Here is an 18,028-nt window from a genome sequence, read left to right as displayed (position 1 = left end):
CAATGAAATTCTAGTCCCAGGAAAGTATCCTAAGAGCTTTGCACCCTGTAAGATCATTCTCAGGGGCGGCCACGGCTGGAAGCCAGTGTGGGTGTGTGCCTATGTTCGGGAGAAGCCCAGCAGGGAGCCAGAGCCTGGGGGTTGGAGGAGGGCAGGGGACACAGGCATGCTGTGAGTGAGGCAGGCTGCATGGGCCGTGGCTGAAGCTGATGCAGCATACCCCATCCACGAGGGCTGCCCCAGCCTGTGGTGACAGCCCTTGGAACTGACTAACAGCAGGAACAGGCTCCTGCCATCTGAGTTTGAAGCCTCCCTGGGGAGGTCACCAGGGTCCCCAGGCTGGGATTAAGTGTCTTTCACAAGTGTTCCCATATGACGCTGCTCATTCTGTTGGAGCACCCATTGTTCTATCACAGATGTGCCTCTTTTCCCTGTGGCAAAATGTGTGCCATGGACTACACGATCTTTTCCAGTTCAAACATTCTAAAGATGGATATGCCTAAAAAACAGGAAAAAAAAAAAAAAAAAGAAAAGAAACTGAATTGACATCGAACACATGGCCGCTCCTTGGCTGAGCATTTCGCATCTATCATTTCCAACAACCTCCTGCAGTGGACCTTGCAGTTTTCAGGGGGCAGTGATGACTTAAACCACTTATGACTTATGAGATCCCAGAGCAACCCAGGCTCTTTCCCTGTGGTCTGGTTGGCAATGTGTACTTAGCACTTTTCTCCTACAGGAGACTTAGGGAAGTGAAGGGTGTGAACAGGGAGAGCTGCTCCTGCAAGAGTTCCTAATGCGTGCTCCTCCCATGCCTTCATTCTCCATTCCTGCACCCCAGGCATTTCATCTGGGGTTCTCAGACATCATCCATTCCTTTCTCCCCATCTTCACCCCAGCATCTAACACCCAGTGAATGACCTCTCCTATTTTACAGAGCAAATAGAATCAACAGGAAGGGAACTCCCTCATCTTACTGCCATGGAAGAGGTGCCCCACCTCCTCCCTAAGAACTTCCCTGGTGGCTGAAACCCACCTCACACTCGGAGAGTCGTGGTCTATCCTTGATTGCATTTCTTGAATCTCTCCTTTCCTCTGCCCCCGGCCTAACCTAGCCCCTCTAGACTTTCCTCTGGGCAATTATGATATACCCCACCCTCTCCCCAGTGGTCTTTCTGCCACTACTCTGTTCCTCATTCTGGGCCTTAGATTTCCCACCCACATCTCACACACCTCCTGAACCTACAGAAAGACCTTTCAGCTGCTTGAAGCTGGCACTCATAGATCTTGGTATGAGTCCCAGGGAAAATCCTTTTTTGGTACCCAAAGTCCATAAGCAGATAACACTATCCCAAAGTACTTGAAGCAGATAGGCTTTAAATATAAACGCAGAAGTCCTTAGTTGTTTATGTTTAGAAGCCAGTGCTATGTGTGAGACGTTAAAGATATGGCAGGCTTCTAGCTATACATTCCTAAAGAATTGGTGGTCACTATAGCCCAGAGAGTCCAGGCCTCAATGACAGATGACTGTCAGTAAAAGGTAGGTCTATGCTCAGCTGGTCACATAAAACAGCCAGTGACCGCTTTTCCTGAACAGCCTGCGGCAATGACACCTGGTCCTGCTACTATTGCTCCTGCTGACTGGAAGGCCACCTGGGCTGGGAGAGGATGCAGAGGGCCCCCTTTCCTCAGGGATTAGATATAGTCAGACTGTCTCCACTTTCCACTGGAGTCATTGGCCCCAAACCTGCTTAAAGGCTGGGAAACAGACACCCCTTGCCTAGGAATCCACTTTCTTCCTATTTGGTCTTAGGGAAATGAGAGGCAGTGTTAAAACTTTCTGGACAGTGTTTTGTTCAGGCCTTGTGAATCTGTGTAAAAGTCCATTTAGAGGACCCGTTTGTATTTGTAGCTCCAACTCTGGAACCAGAAAGTCAGTCTTTAACAGATGAATGCCGACTCTCCATCCCCTTTCCAGCATTGTCTCCTGCTCATTCTGTATGGCGACTCTCTTTCCCTAGACATGCACCACGCTTCTTTCTTCTGTTTCCCTTTATGGCCAACTCTGACCATCCAGTAAGGACCCTTTCAAACTTCACCTTTCCAGGCAGCTTTCTGGGCTCTGCCTAGCATAGTATCTCTCACAGTCCCATGCTATCCAGTCAGCACGCTCTACTTTCTATTAGAGATATTGTTGTGCTTGTCTTGTCTCTCCATCTATTCAGGAATTTTTCCAAGAAACAAATCAGTCTAAGTTGTGGAGCACATCCTCTGGGCCCCAGCATGATGTTGACTGCATGTAACTTGCCATGGAAGGAGTATATTGTTTCCTGGCACTTACTAGATACTTATATTCATTATCTTTCCAAAGTTAATCTTTTCAAAGCCTTGACAGGGACATCATCCCATTTTGCAGATGGTAAAACTGAGGTTCTGAGAGGTAACATGACTTGCCCAGGGTCACTTGGGTAGCAAGTGACTGAGATGGGATTTGAACCAGACTTTTGTTTGCAGGCTCCTGCAGTGTGAATGGAGGGGTAGGAGGGGTAGAAGAGCTAACTTGCTCAGTTGTGTAAACACTGCTTTATAGACACAGTCTTTCCCCACCAGAACATATATTTGAGATGCCTTTGAGAACTTTTGAAGGAGCTCTTGGAAGAATGGAGTCAATGTGGCCAACACACTAAAGGGGAGCACCAGAAAGCAGATCAGAAACCAAGAGTTTGGTTTTCTTCTGCTGGCCCTCCTCCCCTTCAAGGAATTTGGTTTACAAGTTGTGGAAGAGAGAAGGGGAAAAAAGAGAATTTCCAGATGAGAGAAATGGTGTAGATATGAAAGTGTGGGCAACTGTGGGAAGATACATAGGTTGTGTCCATATAAAAGAGACCTCTGTAAAAATGTATGTAGTTTGTCATTGCTTTCTGACGTCAGACTGCTGTTTCTTGTCCATATGACCTAATGAGGTGGGACTGGAGGTCACCCAGTATATGTCCCCACACGTCTCTTCCTGTGAGCAGAGCAGGTGTTGGTATCTCTATTTCACAAGAAATGGATTTATGTGCTTCAAACCAGAATTTGTCTACTCGGGCTGCTATAACACAATACCAAAAACTGGTTTAAACACCGAAATTTATTTTTTCCCAGTTCCGGAGACCAGAAGTCCCAGATCAGGGTCTAGCAGAGTTGGTTTTTGATGAGGGCTCTCTTCCTGGCTTGTGGACAGCCACCTTCTCACTGTGACCTCGCATGATGGGGAGTGAAAGATCTTGTGAGCTCTCTGGTGCCTCTTCTTAAAAGGACACTAATCATATGGTGTTAGAGGCCCAACTTATGAGCTCATTTAACTTGAATTACCTCCTTAGGGCCCTATTTCCAAATATAGTCACACTGGGGGTTAGGGCATCAACTTATGGATTTGGGCAGGGCAGTGGGTGGAAGGAGACACAATTCAATCCATAGCAAAACTCAGATCTCCTAATCCTGAGCCAGTGTCCTTTCTCAGGGGCTACTTACATCTGCATGTTCTCCTGTGGCCTGGCCTCATGATGTGAATCCAGCTTGTCTATCCCAGGTCTTGTGCAAGGAGGAGAGAATCACCTCTGTGCTTTTGAACTCTCCTCTCCCTGTTCGTGGCAGTTTCCCACTGGTTCTCAGAGTCCTCAGACTGATGCTTATTTGTTGTGGGGCACTGGTGATCTTTTTTGACAGCAATAGAAAGAGAAAGAACTATGGGATCCAGTTCACTGTACATTCAAGGTCCATCAAAGGTGGGCTGTGGCTATAGAAATAAGAATGCTGTTTTAAAGTGCAATGTTCAGATGTCCAAGTTTACTGAGCTATTTAAACCATGTCTAGAGTACTGTGTTCTGAGCCTCACTTATATCCAGGTTGCCAAAGGGGTGGAAATAACACTCTCTAGTTAATGGTTAGAGGAACTATGGATATGGGGTAGAGGTGAATATTTCTTCTCTAAAGAGCTGTTTTGAGGCAAAGGAAGATGAAGGATGCTTGCATGGGCCTGGGTTGGGGAGGCAGGATGGGTGGAAGAAGGTCTAGCAAAGCAGCTTTCACTTAGTCAGAGGACCCTTCCTGAGGCATAGAACTTCCCAAAGATGGATGAATGGTGGTAATCTCTTGGGTGTGTCCAAGCAGAGGTGGGATGAACTTGGGGATTGGAGGAGAAGGTCAGATTGGCAAAGAGTAAGCTATTACATATGAAATGTAGCCCGTGGAGTTTTCATTGCAAAAACACAATCTGCCTCCTTATTTTGGACTTTCGATTTATTACTAAGAGAGACAGAACAGCCAGGAACTTTTTGGAATATACAAGAGTCCAAGGTAGCCAGCTGTAAATGACCCAGAAACTAAAGGAGCCTACATTTAGGAAACTTGCCTGCATTGTACATCATTCCTATTTTGAGGATTCTTACCTCCTGAAACAGAAACTGTCATTTCTGGCTCCAACTTCAGAAATAATAACATCCCCTTAGGGCTTGTAATCCACACTAGAGAAATCATTAGCTCAGATACCTAGCACCATCTGAAAGAGTTGCTCTATCTCACTTGAATCAAACCAAACCAGCAAATATTTACCGAACACCTTGCCTGTGCAAGGCCAACCAAGATGGGTAAGATCTGGTTCCTGCCATCTAGGCACCAACAAGAGAGGGAAGGGGAGAGGACAGGTTGTAAAAAGCCTAATTACAATGTCACCTCTTCTAGCGCTTTTCTAAATTGTTGCAATTATTTGTTTAAAATGGCCAGCTGCCCCTCCAAGCTGTGAATTCCCAAGGACAGTATAGCTTACTGGGTGAGACACAGCATTTATACTAATAAAACCTGAGCTCAGCTTTCCACCCAGCCATGTGTCAGTTGCAACTTAGGACAAGTTGTTTCACTGCTCTATACTTCAATTTCCTCATCTGAAAATGTAAATAATATTGGTACTGATTATTGTGTGAATTAAAGCAAATAATATATGTAAAGCACTTAGCACTGTGGCCTGGTATATACATGACACAATAAATATTTGCCACTACTAGTAATAGTAATACAGTGGGATTGCTTTATGTAGGAGTTAATTTCTGAAGTAAGTTCACAAGGTAGAAACCATACATAATCAATATGATTCTTCAAAATCCCATCTTACATGCTCTGAAAATGATATACCTCTCTTCTCTCTCTCTCTTTCCCAGTCTCTCCTCCCTGTCACATGAATAGGATTGGCCCACTTAAGTTAATAACAGCTAATATTTAATGTGTGCTTATTACATGGCAGGTACTGGTAGAAACCTTTACATGCATTAACCCATTTCATTTAATGCCATATCAATTCCATAGGTAAGTACTAGGATTTTCTCCATGAGAAAACTGAGGCACAAAAAGGTTAAACAACTTGCCCAAATAACACAGGGACTTTAATCCAGGTGGTCAGCCAGCCAGGCTCCAGAATACGCATTTGCAACCCCTGGGTCCAACTGTCTCTTCTAAAGTAAATAAGATGTGACTGTCCTCTAATACTAATTTTGGTATGGCCAGGCATTTGTACAAATCCTGGAATACAGTGGATGTTTGCTGAATGTGGAATGAATGAATTCCTCAGGTTACTCATTGTAAGAACTACTGCCTTTGCACAGAGAACCCATCTGTTCATAAACTCACAGGCAGCGGAGGGGAAATGGGGCTGGGGTGAGGCCAGCAAGGAGCATCCCCACCTCGGGAGCCTCTTTGCTGTTCTCTGTTGATGCTTGGCTGGCTCCTGGTCCATGTCTCCATCCTCATCCTCCTGGAGCCAGCTCATTCCCAACTCAAACCATCCTGCAACAAGAAGTTTTCATCCCATGCAGCTGCCATCTTGTGTCATTTTGCAGATGCTATGTCACTATCTTCTTCTAGGGTGAGGGTGTAAAGGGAGCAGGGAGGCCAGGAGCAGTGGCTCATGGCTGTAATCTCAGCACTTTGGGAGGCCAAGCCAGGTGGATTGCCAGAGGTCAGGAGTTCAAGACCACCCTGGCCAACATGGTGAAACGCCGTCTCAACTAAAAATACACAAATTAGCCAGGCATGATGGCGGGTGCCTGTAATCCCAGCTACTCGGGAGGCTGAAGTGAGAGAATCACTTGAACCTGGGAGGCAGAGATTGCAGTGAGCCGAGATCACGCCATTGCACTCCAGCCTGGGCAACAAAGTGAGACTCCATCTCAAAAAGAAAAAAAAAAAAAAAAAGGAGCAGGAAAAGGAGTTTACGACTTCTAGCAATCTTTAGAGGAACTCTAGTAAAGTGATGTTTCTCCAAGTAGAGTGATGGGGGGAAGTGCATACATGTATTCTCAGGGGTTCATGAGTTCTCTCCAAGAATTTTTAAGTGATGTTTTTTTATTTCAATGATTATGTGATTAAATTAATAGTCATATATTCTAGGGGTTAAGGCTGCTAACTCTTGCATCAGAGATCCTGGATGCAAATCCTGACGTTGCCAAGCAACAAATTGAATTGAGCCCTTTCAACTAGGCTCCTAAATGATCTGAGAAGTTGAATCTTGACCTTCTTCTCCTTCCTCCCCATCTAGGCAACTCAGAATCTGGTTCTAGCTTGTATTTACAGTTAGGTCCTGGCCTTTGGTGCAAGACTTTCTGGTGGGGGTGACTCTTGAGCTGAGAAGGGATCCACCAGGCTGGTATGTTACATAACCATTACACTCACTTCTACAGTGCCTTCTGGTAGAAGATGTCTTCTCCCTATGCATTTGGTCCTGACAAAAACTATGTGAGGTAAGTAGCGATACAGTTGACCCTTGAACAATGTGGGGCTTGGTGGTGCTGATACCCCACGCAGCCGAAAATCCCCACTTTTGAACCCCAAAACTTAATTGCTAATAGCCCACTGTTGACTGGAAGCCTTACCCATAATATAAATGCTCAATTAACACATATTTTATGTGTTGTATGTATTATGTGCTGATTCTTACAATAAAGTAACATGGAGTAAAAAGGCTTCACTAAGGAAATCATAAGGAAGAGAACAGCTATTTACTATTCAGTAAGTGGAAGTGGATCATTATGAAGGTCTTCATCCTCATCATCTTTACATTGCATAGGCTGAGGAGGAGGAGGAAGAGAAAGGATTGATCTTGCTGTCTCAGAGGTAACAGAGGTGGAAGAAAATCTGTTTAAGTTTCCCGCACAGTTCAAATCTGTGTTGTTCAAAAGTCAACTGAATATATATTTATATTTATATACAGTTTACATTAATCATAATTTCTATATTTGCAAATCTGCCTACTCATTAAGATTAATTTTTAACCCCCAAATCAATACATGCAGCACTTTTGCCGTGAGCAGAATGGCAAAAAATTGCAGCCACCCAATGTGCACATTCCCAGCTGAGGTCAAACAAGGCGACACTCTGCCTCCTTGTTTCAGCTCTCACACTATAAACAAGTGTCCTTTTGTGGTCTACTCGGTACCACATTTTTCACATTTTTGTGCTTTTTTGTTTGGTATTTCACTGTTTCAAATGGTCCCCCAGCATAGCACTGAAGTAAGCCCAGGGAGGCTGTGATGCTCCTTACAGAGAAAACAGCTGTGGTAGAAACGTTTCGTTCAGGCGTCAGTTACAGTGCTGCTGGCCATGAGTTCAGTGTCGATGAATCAGCAGTAATACTAAATAAGCTATCTTTAAACAGGTGAGTTCAATGTCAATGAATCAGCAATAATATTAAATAAGATGTCTTTAAACAGAAACACACACATTATTAGGTTTTATGACTGACAGAATTGTAACCAGAGGCTCACTGGAACCTAACCCTGTTATTTCCCCTTTGAGCAGTGGTTCAGTATCTGCCAGTGCAGTGTTCCCGGAGGCTTTTTAGAACACAATGACTGCAAATAATAACAATACAAGGCAGACTGGGTATACATAAAATATAAGAAATTTTAAAATCGAGGCTCAGAGAGGAAGGAGAATCTGCCTAAATGGCCTGGATTTCATATCTGATGCAGAAGCCAGAGTTGGTCCCTGAACTCAGGTCTGTCTGAGTCCCTGCTCCCTCTGCCACCACCACTGCCACCCCCCCACACTACCCCCACTGGTCAGGGGTTCATGGCCAGATGACTTGTACAGACAATGGCCGTTTGTGGAGTTTGGGTAAGGAGGACTAACACCAGGTGTCTTTCACCTCTCCTTTGCTAATGCTGCTCTTTGTTTCTCCTCCTACCCTTTTTGCTCATTTGTTTTTGGATTATCCATAACCACTTTGCCATTGCACTGAAGGTCCTTCAGAACAAGTGAGCTTGCTGCAAAGCACAAACCTTTCCAAAGAGGTGTCTAGGGAAACAACAGGGCAGTTAGCTTGGAAATAAATGCAATCTGTTTTTTTTTTTTTTTCTTTTTTTTTTTTTTTTTTGAGACGGAGTCTCTCTGTCGCCCAGGCTGGAGTACAGTGGCGCCATCTCGGCTCGGCTCACTGCAAACTCCACCTTCCGGGTTCAAGCAATTCTCCTGCCTCAGCCTCCCAAGTAGCTGGGACTACAGGCGCCTGCCACTATGCCTGGCTAATTTTTGCATTTTTAGTAGAGACGGGGTTTCACCATGTTGGCCAGGCTGGTCTCGAACTCCTGACTTCAAGTGATCCACCTGCCTCAGCCTCCCAAAGTGCTGGGATTACAGGCGTGAGCCTCCGTGCCCAGCCTGCAGTCGACTTTTACATTCAAGTTCACACATGAGCCAGTGAAAATTCCCCTACTTATTCTTACTGAAATGTAAACTCTAGAACAGGGCAGGTGAGAGGAGAGGAGCTGAAGGAACATCTGCACCTTCCCTGACTCTACCTTGGCAGCCTTCAGCAATCCTGGAGGGTCTCAGCCCTTCCCACAGAGGAGCAGGGACTCTAAGCATCTTCAAACAATCAGTGCCATTTTGTGGGAGCTTAGATCCAATATATCCCTGCTCACGGGTCCCACAATGCTTAGAATGATGCACTGCCCTGAGGAGTTTGACAGACGTGGCAGAGGAGAGAGGCAGGAGGGAGGAGGAGAAGAGATAATTAACAAGTGTCTGTGAGGTGGCATTTACATTTAGAATTCCCTTTCCTTTCAAAGGAATCTCCAGGATAGCCAAAGAGTCCAGCTTAAAGGTAGCCAGCCAGAAAAAGTGCCCAAACCACGCAGTGAGATCACACCTTTGAAGACTCCACCTTGGCATAGACTCTACGGCTTTCACAAATGATGCTGAGCTCTCAGCAGCACCAGAACCTCAGGCTCTGACACCCGCAAAGCTGCAGGTCTCCAGGGCTGCTTGGGCCAAAAGGTGGGTTCTGGGCAGCCCCCTTCCTCCTGGTCCACTTCTAAACTACACTCTTCCCTGGGCATATCTGATTCGTAAAGCCCAGGGCACGTGACTGAGTGACTGAAAACAACAGAAATTTATTGTTTTATATTTCTGGAGACAAGAAGTCCAGAATCAAGGTGTTGGCAGTGCTGCCCTCCCTCTGGAGGCTGTAGGGGACAATCCATTTTTCGCCTCTTCCAGCTCCGGAGCTGTAGACATTCTTCGATTTGTGGCCAAATTGCTCCAATCTCTGCTTCTCTGATCACAGCGCCTCCTTCTCCTCCCTCTCTGTGCTAAATCTCATTCTGCCTTACATTTATAAGGACATTGGCACTGGATTTAGAGCCCACCAGATAATTTGGGATGATCTTCTTCATATCAAGATCCTTCACATCTGCAAAGATCCTTTTTCCAAATAAGGTAATAGTCACAGGTTCTGGGGATTAGGACATGGTACTTTTTTTTTTTTTTTCCGGAGGAGGGTAACCATTCAACTCACTGTACCTGGCTATAGATTCAAACCACCAATGAGGCTTTTTATACAAGTACAGATATGGAAGCCTACTTAGACCAATGGAATTGAAATCTTTAGGGCTGTGGCATCTAGACTGCATTTTGTTGTTGTTGTTGTCAACTCTCCAAGTATTGTGCTGCTTAGCCTGGCTTGAGGACCAGTGATTGTACAATCCACCTCTTTATACAGCTGAGACCAGAGGCCCGGACAGGGGCCAAGACCTCCTCAAGTCACATTGTACAGGCTTGGACCCCCAGCAAGTGTTCCTCAGCCACTTCCAGCTGTGTGCAGCCCCCATCCCACCAGGACCCTTCAGGCTTTCAGAGCACCCAGGTGGCCAGCATCTTCTCTGGCTTGCTCTTAGCTAGGATCCTTATGAACTTCCTCAAGATTCAGGACAATGCCTGGCCTCAGATTGGATGGGTCCCCAAACAGGGGCCAAATCAACCTGCTGACTTGCTGTGTGACCTCAAGGAAGTCACTGAACTTCTCTTGTTCTAGTTTGCTCATCTTTAACATGGAGGATTCAGCTCATTGTGCTCTAAGGCAACTTTCATAGCAGAAATGCTGTGATTTGGTAATTCTAAGCATCCGAAAATGTTTTCTTTGGCCCTTGGCCATCCCAGGATGTTTGATAAAATCTGATCATTTGGATAAGTCCCAGAAAAGGAACAGATCAGAGCCTGCGTTGGGTGCTGGGAGCCCACCTGATGGGAGAATGTGTGTATACGTGGCGGGGAATAGGGAGCATGGTAAAGTGTGGAGACTGAGAACTAGAAAGAATTAAAGATTATTCAACTTGTTCCAAATATAGAAACTGAGCCCCAGAGAAGGAAATGATTCGTTCAAGTTCATACAGCTAGTTAAAGGCAGAACTGGGATTAGAATTAATCCATTCCTGGGTTCTTTCCCCTACAATGAGGATGACAAATACATTTCCTTTTCTGCCCTCTGATCAATTAGCAGTGGCTGCCTTGAGCACTGACTTCTGGAAGGTTCCCAGCTTCTTCAAAATTCAGCAAGAAGAATGCTGATTGATTAGCAATGTCTGATATGGCCACAGGAAAGGAGAGTACCCAGAATTTGTCAGCCAGGACTTACCAGGACTTGTGATAGAACAAAATTGCCAGTGGGGAACTTGAGGCTCATTCCTCATAGAGAACCAACAGGTGAAAGAAAAGCAGTAAACTACATAATTCCTTCTGCAGAAAACTCTTTTAAGTGCCTGGCCCAAAATTCAGAGGTGGTAGTCAATGCATGCTTAGGGAACCAGTTCAGTCAAAGTTTGCTAAGTAACACTGGGAACAAATAGTATTGCAAACTGTGAAAAGGGAAGCAGAACAAGATAATGAGTAAGGTAGAAACACATTGTACAATGTGCACCAGAAGTTTTTGTTGTATTTTTTAATGTTGCTCCAACTGTAATATCACTGCTTAGACTGAGACAGTGAAATTAATTATTTACTTTCAGGAGCATAGTTGCAAAGTTGTATGTAAAACTATATGAGCATATGGACTTGCTAATTTCTCCATGCCTAGATTTAATTCTAGTCAATAACAATAACAACAATAGCTATGTCATTTAATCCTCTTGACAACCTTATGAGGTAAATGTTTTTATTATCACTGTTTAACAGATGAGGAAACTGAGGTATAGATGGGCTGAGGGACCTGTCCAAGTTCACACAATTAATAGGTGGCAGAACTGGGATTTGAATCTAACTTGTGATTTCAACACGTCCCTCTAATTAAAAGCTGGACCCAACCTGAGGCATATTTGAGAACTCATGGAAGTTACTAGAAGTGGGGTATAGGCCTCTTCAGAACTGGCCTTGAAATTTCAACTCTTCTTAATACAAAAGCAACATCATGGTCTTTCTCTTGTTTTCATTTACTAGGCTCCAAATCACCAAACTTCTTTGCCTCTCTGGGAAAACTAAATGACCCACCACTTCAGAAGAAGCTCATGGGGTCTGTGCACAGCTTTTCACATCCTCCCTGAAACACCAACACGCCCGGTCCAGGTTAAAGGATATCAGCACTGCCACACACTCTTCTTTTTCCCAAATTAATCAAGAAGTAGGAATTTCTGACAAATGCCATCTGCTGATTTTTCAGAGAGACAAGTTTTGGTGGTGTGACCAGCAGGTGCCTCGGCTTTTTCTAGCATGCAGTACCAAAATAGTCACCATGGCAACCCTGGGAGGGCAGACTTCCAAAGAGATGCATTGTGAGCACAGAAACTCTAGAGCACTTTCAAGCTAAAAGGAAGGAGGCTCAGCAGTGGGTTTCCAACCATGGCAAGTAGCGGCTTCTCCCCACAGCCCTGGGCTGGACCCCAGGCCCCTGCATACTGGGCACAGCCAGGACCCCCCGACCCCAGGGCCTGTGCTTCTAGGAAGAGGGGGAAAATGGAATTTGTGGGGAGTGGCAGGCAGGTGGAGCAGGCAACTCCCAGATTTCTTGCAGGAGCTAAAGTAGCATGGAGGGTGATAAAAGGTGCCCACCTGGGTTGGGAGGCAGGAGAATTGGGTTGAAATACCTGCCCTGTCACTTGCTAACCAATGACCTTGGGCAATTGACTTGGCCTTTCTGACTCTCAGCTTCTCATTTTCAAAATGGGAGTGGTGAGCTTGCACTGCCTCTTCACAGGGAAAATTGTGGATATGATAGGAAGCTTGTGAAGACTGTTGGGAAAGTGTTCGGTGGACAGTGCAAAGCAGAAGAGAACAGGGATTTGGGGATCAGGAAGCTTGGGTTCCAGACCAGGCTCTGCTGCTTTCTAATCTTATGAGCTTGGGCAAGTCATAGAGCTTGTCACACCTACTCCCTCACCTTGGAAGAAGGCTCAGAAGCCCTGCCTCACAGAGTGGATGTGCAGGTTATCTGGGCTCTTTCTGTGACCTGGGATTTTACACTCCCCTTCAGTGCAGACACCAAGACAAGGATGGACAATACAGAGGATTTTACTAGGGGAAACATCTGTGAGATAAAAATGGGGAGGGAGCTGGTAGAGGCTAGAAGAGAGGAAAGGCTGGGAGAGCCATCACACCTTGATGCAAGTCTGACCTAAGTGCAGGAGGGAGGGAAGCAAGGTTGGGTGGAAGCTCCTAGACTGCCTATAGCAAGGCCATCAGAGAGTCCTCAAGCCAAAGTCACCTATCAGAGAAGTTCCCTGTTTCTTGGAGACAGGTCTGCCTTAGTATCCCTGCCACACTCAGTTGCTGATTGTCTGGAAGCAGCCAACAGGAAGAGTGGCCTCTACATAAATATGGGTGCAAGCAGCTGGAGGCCATGATCAACTGAGCTCTCTCTTCAGGAGACATATTCTTATGGCCACCACACCTACCCAATCCTGATGTCTTTTGCTTGAACATCCACATCAGGTACTTGGCCTCAGACCCACACCTCTACTTCAGAAGCCTTGTACCCCACATCCATGGTCCTCTTACCCAGAACATTATAGGAACTCAGGTTCAATGACGTCTTAGAACACCACCCCTAGGAAAAAAAATACATTTTCTACATCTCAATTAGATTATGTAGCAAAGGTGCACAGGCATTGTTCCATTCTGCATTTGAATGTGCGTGTATGTAGGAATGCATGCTTCTTTGTCAGTGTGCACGCATATGAACAGTATATTTGTATATATAGATGAGCATTTATATCTACGTGTATGCATGTTGTGAACTTATGCAACAATACCATTAGCCCATTAGCACTACATAAGCATTTTGCACACAGTATCTTTGATCTTTACAACCATCTTTGAGGTAGATAAGCAGGTAGTTTTGTAGGCACAATCCTTGTTTCAGCGTAAATGTTTTCCCCAACATGCCACTCAGATAATACAAGGTAGAGCCATGGTTTGAACAGAAATGTCTTCCTTCAAAGTTTCAGCTCTTCTCCTTTCTACCACCCACCCCCATCCCACCTACTCATATGACTATGTGTTGCATGAAAGCACATACGTGTGCATATAGAAAAAAGATTCAGATAGGGGAGGGGAATATAGCTGGAGAAGTATAGATTGATTATGGACTGGTGACTGGTGAAAAGTATTTCTGCCAGAAGCCCCCACACTAGAAAATGTAATTCTATTAATATGTGTCATCTAAACACATATATTGTATCCTAGCTGTAAGAATTTCTATTTAATGGGCTACAAAGACAAATTTTGGAGATCCTAAGCAATTTGAGTCTCTTATTCTTCTAGTATAATCAGACAGTGATCCAGTTTCTTGGCCTTCCCCCAAAATCCTTGCTCCCATGGCAAGTTTTTCAGCCCACCTGGTGGAAATTGTTTTGTCCTGATTGAGAGGTATTAAAGAAAAAATATCTACCCCAGCACCTTAGTTTTCTAAATCACTTGTCTTTGCTTGTTTCCTAGCAGCATGAAATACTAGTCTGGAGAAATAGATTTAGAATTAGTTTCAATTGCCATTTATTGATCACAGGTACTATGCATACAATTTTCATAAATGGTCACATTTGATTTTGATTCTCATCAAAATGATTTCTATTTAGCAATGAAGAACTGAGGGTCTAATGGATTAGAAGACTTGCTCAATGTACCCTGTTAGTAAGGGGACAGAATAGGAACTGGAGCTGGGCTCTGCAGAATTCATGGCCTGGCTCTTTCCACAGTATTCACATTCTCTCCAGGCAGAAGATACGATCTGCCTAAATACTTGCTTTCCAGGCCATCCACTAGTTCTGCTGTATCCTGGGAACCTGCAGGACCAGCCAAGCCCAGGACAGGGCCGCCTGGGGCCAGGGCAGGTAGACTTACCTGGAAGAGCACCAGCCTGGCTATCAGCATATCCACTTTCTTCCCATTTCCTTTTGCAGCCTCCTTCCTTGGTTCACAATGACAGTCCAACTTCTGCCAGTCCTGACTGTCATTCAAGCCTTTTTGCTATTTAAGAATTTTGAGGAAGAAAACCGTCATGTACTCAAAATCCTGGTAATCAGAAGTGTCTGGAGATTTCGAGCTGTTAACATAGAGAGGTGGCAAAATTATTTTCTGGGATATCCTTATGGGCCTGAATGGCAGCGGGAGTCGACATAGCTGGTGCCTGGGCAGGTTTCCAAAGCACAGCCGAGGTGGAGAGTAGGTGAGGGCTGCAACAAAGGTCCCGACATCTGAAGAGCACTGCACAGTTTGTCAGAGGCTTTCAGCTCCACACTCTCACTTAGTCCTCACAGCAACCCCATGCAGTGACTGCTGTCACTTCTTTTCATGGCTGAGAAGACTGTTGGGAGAGGAAAAATGAATTGCCCACTGGCAGGCAGGTAAGAGGCACAGCTAAAACTCTCACTTAGTTCTTCTGACTCCAGGCCCATCATCTCAGGATTGTACCCAAGTGGCTCTTGCACCAGTATCAGGGCCAATGGCAGGGTCAGCAGAAAATAGCAGAGGGGCCTGAAAACAGATGGGAACATCTGGAAAAGGTAAGGAAGTTGTATTTGTCAGCTCCAGCCGCTATAACAAATACTCTAGGCTGGGTAGATGAAATCACAGAAATTTAGTTCTCACAGTTCTGGAAGCTGGGAAGTGCATGTTGAGTGTGCCAGCATGGTCGGATTCTGGGGAGGGCCCTGGCTTGACATCTCCTTGCTGTGTCTTTACATGGCAGAGAGCAGAGAGAGGAAGCACACTCTCTCCTGTCGCTCTTTATACAGGCACTAATCCCACCACGAGGGTCCTGTCCTCATCACCTCATTACCTCCCAAAGGCCCCATCTCCAAAAACTATTACACTGGGGATTAGGGTTTCAACATAAATTTGGGAGGAATGCAAACATTCACTACATAGCGGAAGTGTAGAGCCCTGGAGGCCCAGTTCATTTAGTGTAATAAGCCTGGTGCTGTGCTAGGCACTGGGGATATGGCCTGAACAAGGTCATCCAGACCCTTCCCTAAGAAGTTAGACTCCAGTGGGGAGACCAGTGGATAAACAGGCAACTCCAACACAGAGTAACAAGCATTCTGGTGGTGGAGGGACTTGCAGGCTCTGTTGGAAGGCAGGGGAGGGCACCACACCTAGATGCAGTAGTGGGCCTCTTGATTCATTTTCCAAATATACAAAAATGACTTGGGTTTGCAGAAGGAGTGAAAAAAAAATAAAAGGTAGTTGCTGTGGGAGGGGAGATAGATCCAAGAAGGCTTCCCAGAAGAAGTGGGCAGCCTTCTGGAACTGGGGCCCTGAAGGATGGGTAGGATCCTGATGTGCAGAGACTTGGAGGAGAAGTATTGTAGCCTAAGGAAACAGCATGGTCCCTGCAAAGGCATGAAGGGGGAGATTCCTGAGTGTAATCACCCACCTTCAGACCCTGTGTAGGCACCGTATAGGATAGGGTAGGGTAGCAGGTAACACAGCTGGAAAAGCAGATGGGGGTCAAGTCGGGCCTTCCAAGGTTTGGACTTTATCTTACAGGCAGTGGGGAGCTGTTGAGAGCATTTTGAGTGGGGCAGTGACACTGCTGGCTCTGCATTTTGGAAAGGTGGTTTTCAGGGCAGTTTGGATGATGCTGGGGAGTAGCTGACAGGTTGAAGATCAGTCCTGAGGAGCAGGTCAGTGAAACATGATAAGGGCATTGGCATTCAGTCTGGGGCGTGAGCAGTGAGGCGGTCAACCAGGCTGGCTTGAGGGGCAGCACAAGCACAAAAGCCCCAATCATATCCGAGGAGAAGTGCAGATCCACTTGGAGGAGCCAGGTTTGCCTTACATCCAAGAGGCCAGCTCAAGGCTAGTGATGAGCCAGAGGGCAGGGGCAGAGCAGATGAAGGGACTCCATGAGAGCGCAGGGCCAGGGTGGGACGCCAGGGCCGCTAGTGTGAGGGCTACTGCTGGAAAGGGCCGCACGGCCCGAATTGAATGTGGGTGTGCATGAGTGCATGTATGTGTGTTGGGCGTATGTGTGGATAGTGATGCATGCATGCACATGTCCTGGGGTGGGAGGAGAGGGCACTGGGTTAAAGGGTGACAGACTAGGGGATAATGAGGGCCCCCAAAGGCTTGGAGGGGAGACACACAGGCAGGAGTAGGTCTTAACACCCACATGGGCACTCAACCCTTGGCCATCTCTGTAGCTGCAGAAAGCAGAGCAGTGAGCTTCCCAAAACAGTTTTGTTGCCTTGGTCATGCATCATACTGGAAGGCAGCGCCTGCAGCAACTCCCAGCTGTCCAGCTCAGGAGTCCCACCACTGTGCCCCACGCACCTACTTAGCACGTGATACCAGAGACACAGACATGAAAACCCGGTCTTAAAAACAAAAACAAAAACAAAAACAAAAAACTTGAATCAAACTCCTTTCCGGCACTTTCCACTGATTTTCTAGACGTTTGTCCTCTGTGCTCAGGGCTGAGGAAACCGGCTTGCCTCAGGGGGTTCCTTTGAAAACTTCCTGCGGTGTCCAGGAGCGAGCAGCCTGCTGCACACAGGACGCAATGCCTGCTGAAATCCCAGATGAAAGTGAGCGGCATCGCCGAGACAAGCCTAGATCCTTTTCAGCACAGCGATCCCTTCCTTCCTCCTTTCCTCCCACAGCTCAGCTAGAGTTTTCTGCCCAGAGGAACTCTGTGAGAGCGTTTCAGAGCCATCCGGGCCGCTTGCCCCCAATAGGGCGACGCTGGCTGGCTGACCCCCCTCCTGCTGGGGGGTACTGTACCCACGGCCCGGGGCTTCACTATCCCTCTCCTCCCCTCCCGCTGCTGACGCACGCTTCCTATAATAAGCCTCTGTTACTTGGAGCAGGGGCGGCTCCGTAGTAAGCCGAAACCGCTACTATATTTACACCCTTTCCACATTTAGACAAAGGCTATTTTTAACAGAAGGTCTATTTGTGGGGGTTGCCCACGTCACACTGTTCACATGCATCTCACCATCCTCAGTCTGTTCTTCTGATTTCACACTTGTACCGGGCCTCTCTCCTTCTCTCCATCATTTTTCTTTCGTTTATTTCTTCCTTTCTCCAATGCCCTTCCTTTCTTTAATCAGATTGAGGTCTTTGGCAGGCTATTTTGCCAGAGTCCTTCAGGGGACAGCGAGGCCCTGTCCTCACGGAGCAGAGTGGGCAGTGCGGCCACGTGCTGGGCTGTGAACTGTTCTTGGCACCTACTGTGGGGACCAGCAGAGACCCCAGTCCCCAGCAGCTCCATATTGGCCTGTTCTGCCTCCAA

At 46.3% G+C, this 18,028-nt stretch overlaps 1 long non-coding RNA gene across 1 annotated transcript in view; it reads left to right on the top strand.

Moving 5' to 3' along the window:
* The window catches only part of LOC129524462 (uncharacterized), a 447,472-nt gene extending 435,299 nt beyond the window's left edge, over window positions 1-12,173 (top strand). The window contains exons 6-7 of the long non-coding RNA XR_010130303.1: window positions 6,711-6,770; window positions 9,099-12,173. This is a non-coding gene — a long non-coding RNA (uncharacterized lncRNA). The remainder of the gene's footprint in view (window positions 1-6,710; window positions 6,771-9,098) is intronic.
* The last annotated feature ends 5,855 nt before the right edge of the window (window positions 12,174-18,028 follow it).

This window comes from Gorilla gorilla, chromosome 13 (assembly GCF_029281585.2).
Source record: "Gorilla gorilla gorilla isolate KB3781 chromosome 13, NHGRI_mGorGor1-v2.1_pri, whole genome shotgun sequence".
NCBI lineage: Eukaryota > Metazoa > Chordata > Mammalia > Primates > Hominidae > Gorilla > Gorilla gorilla.
This window is presented reverse-complemented; position numbering and strand designations above follow the sequence as displayed.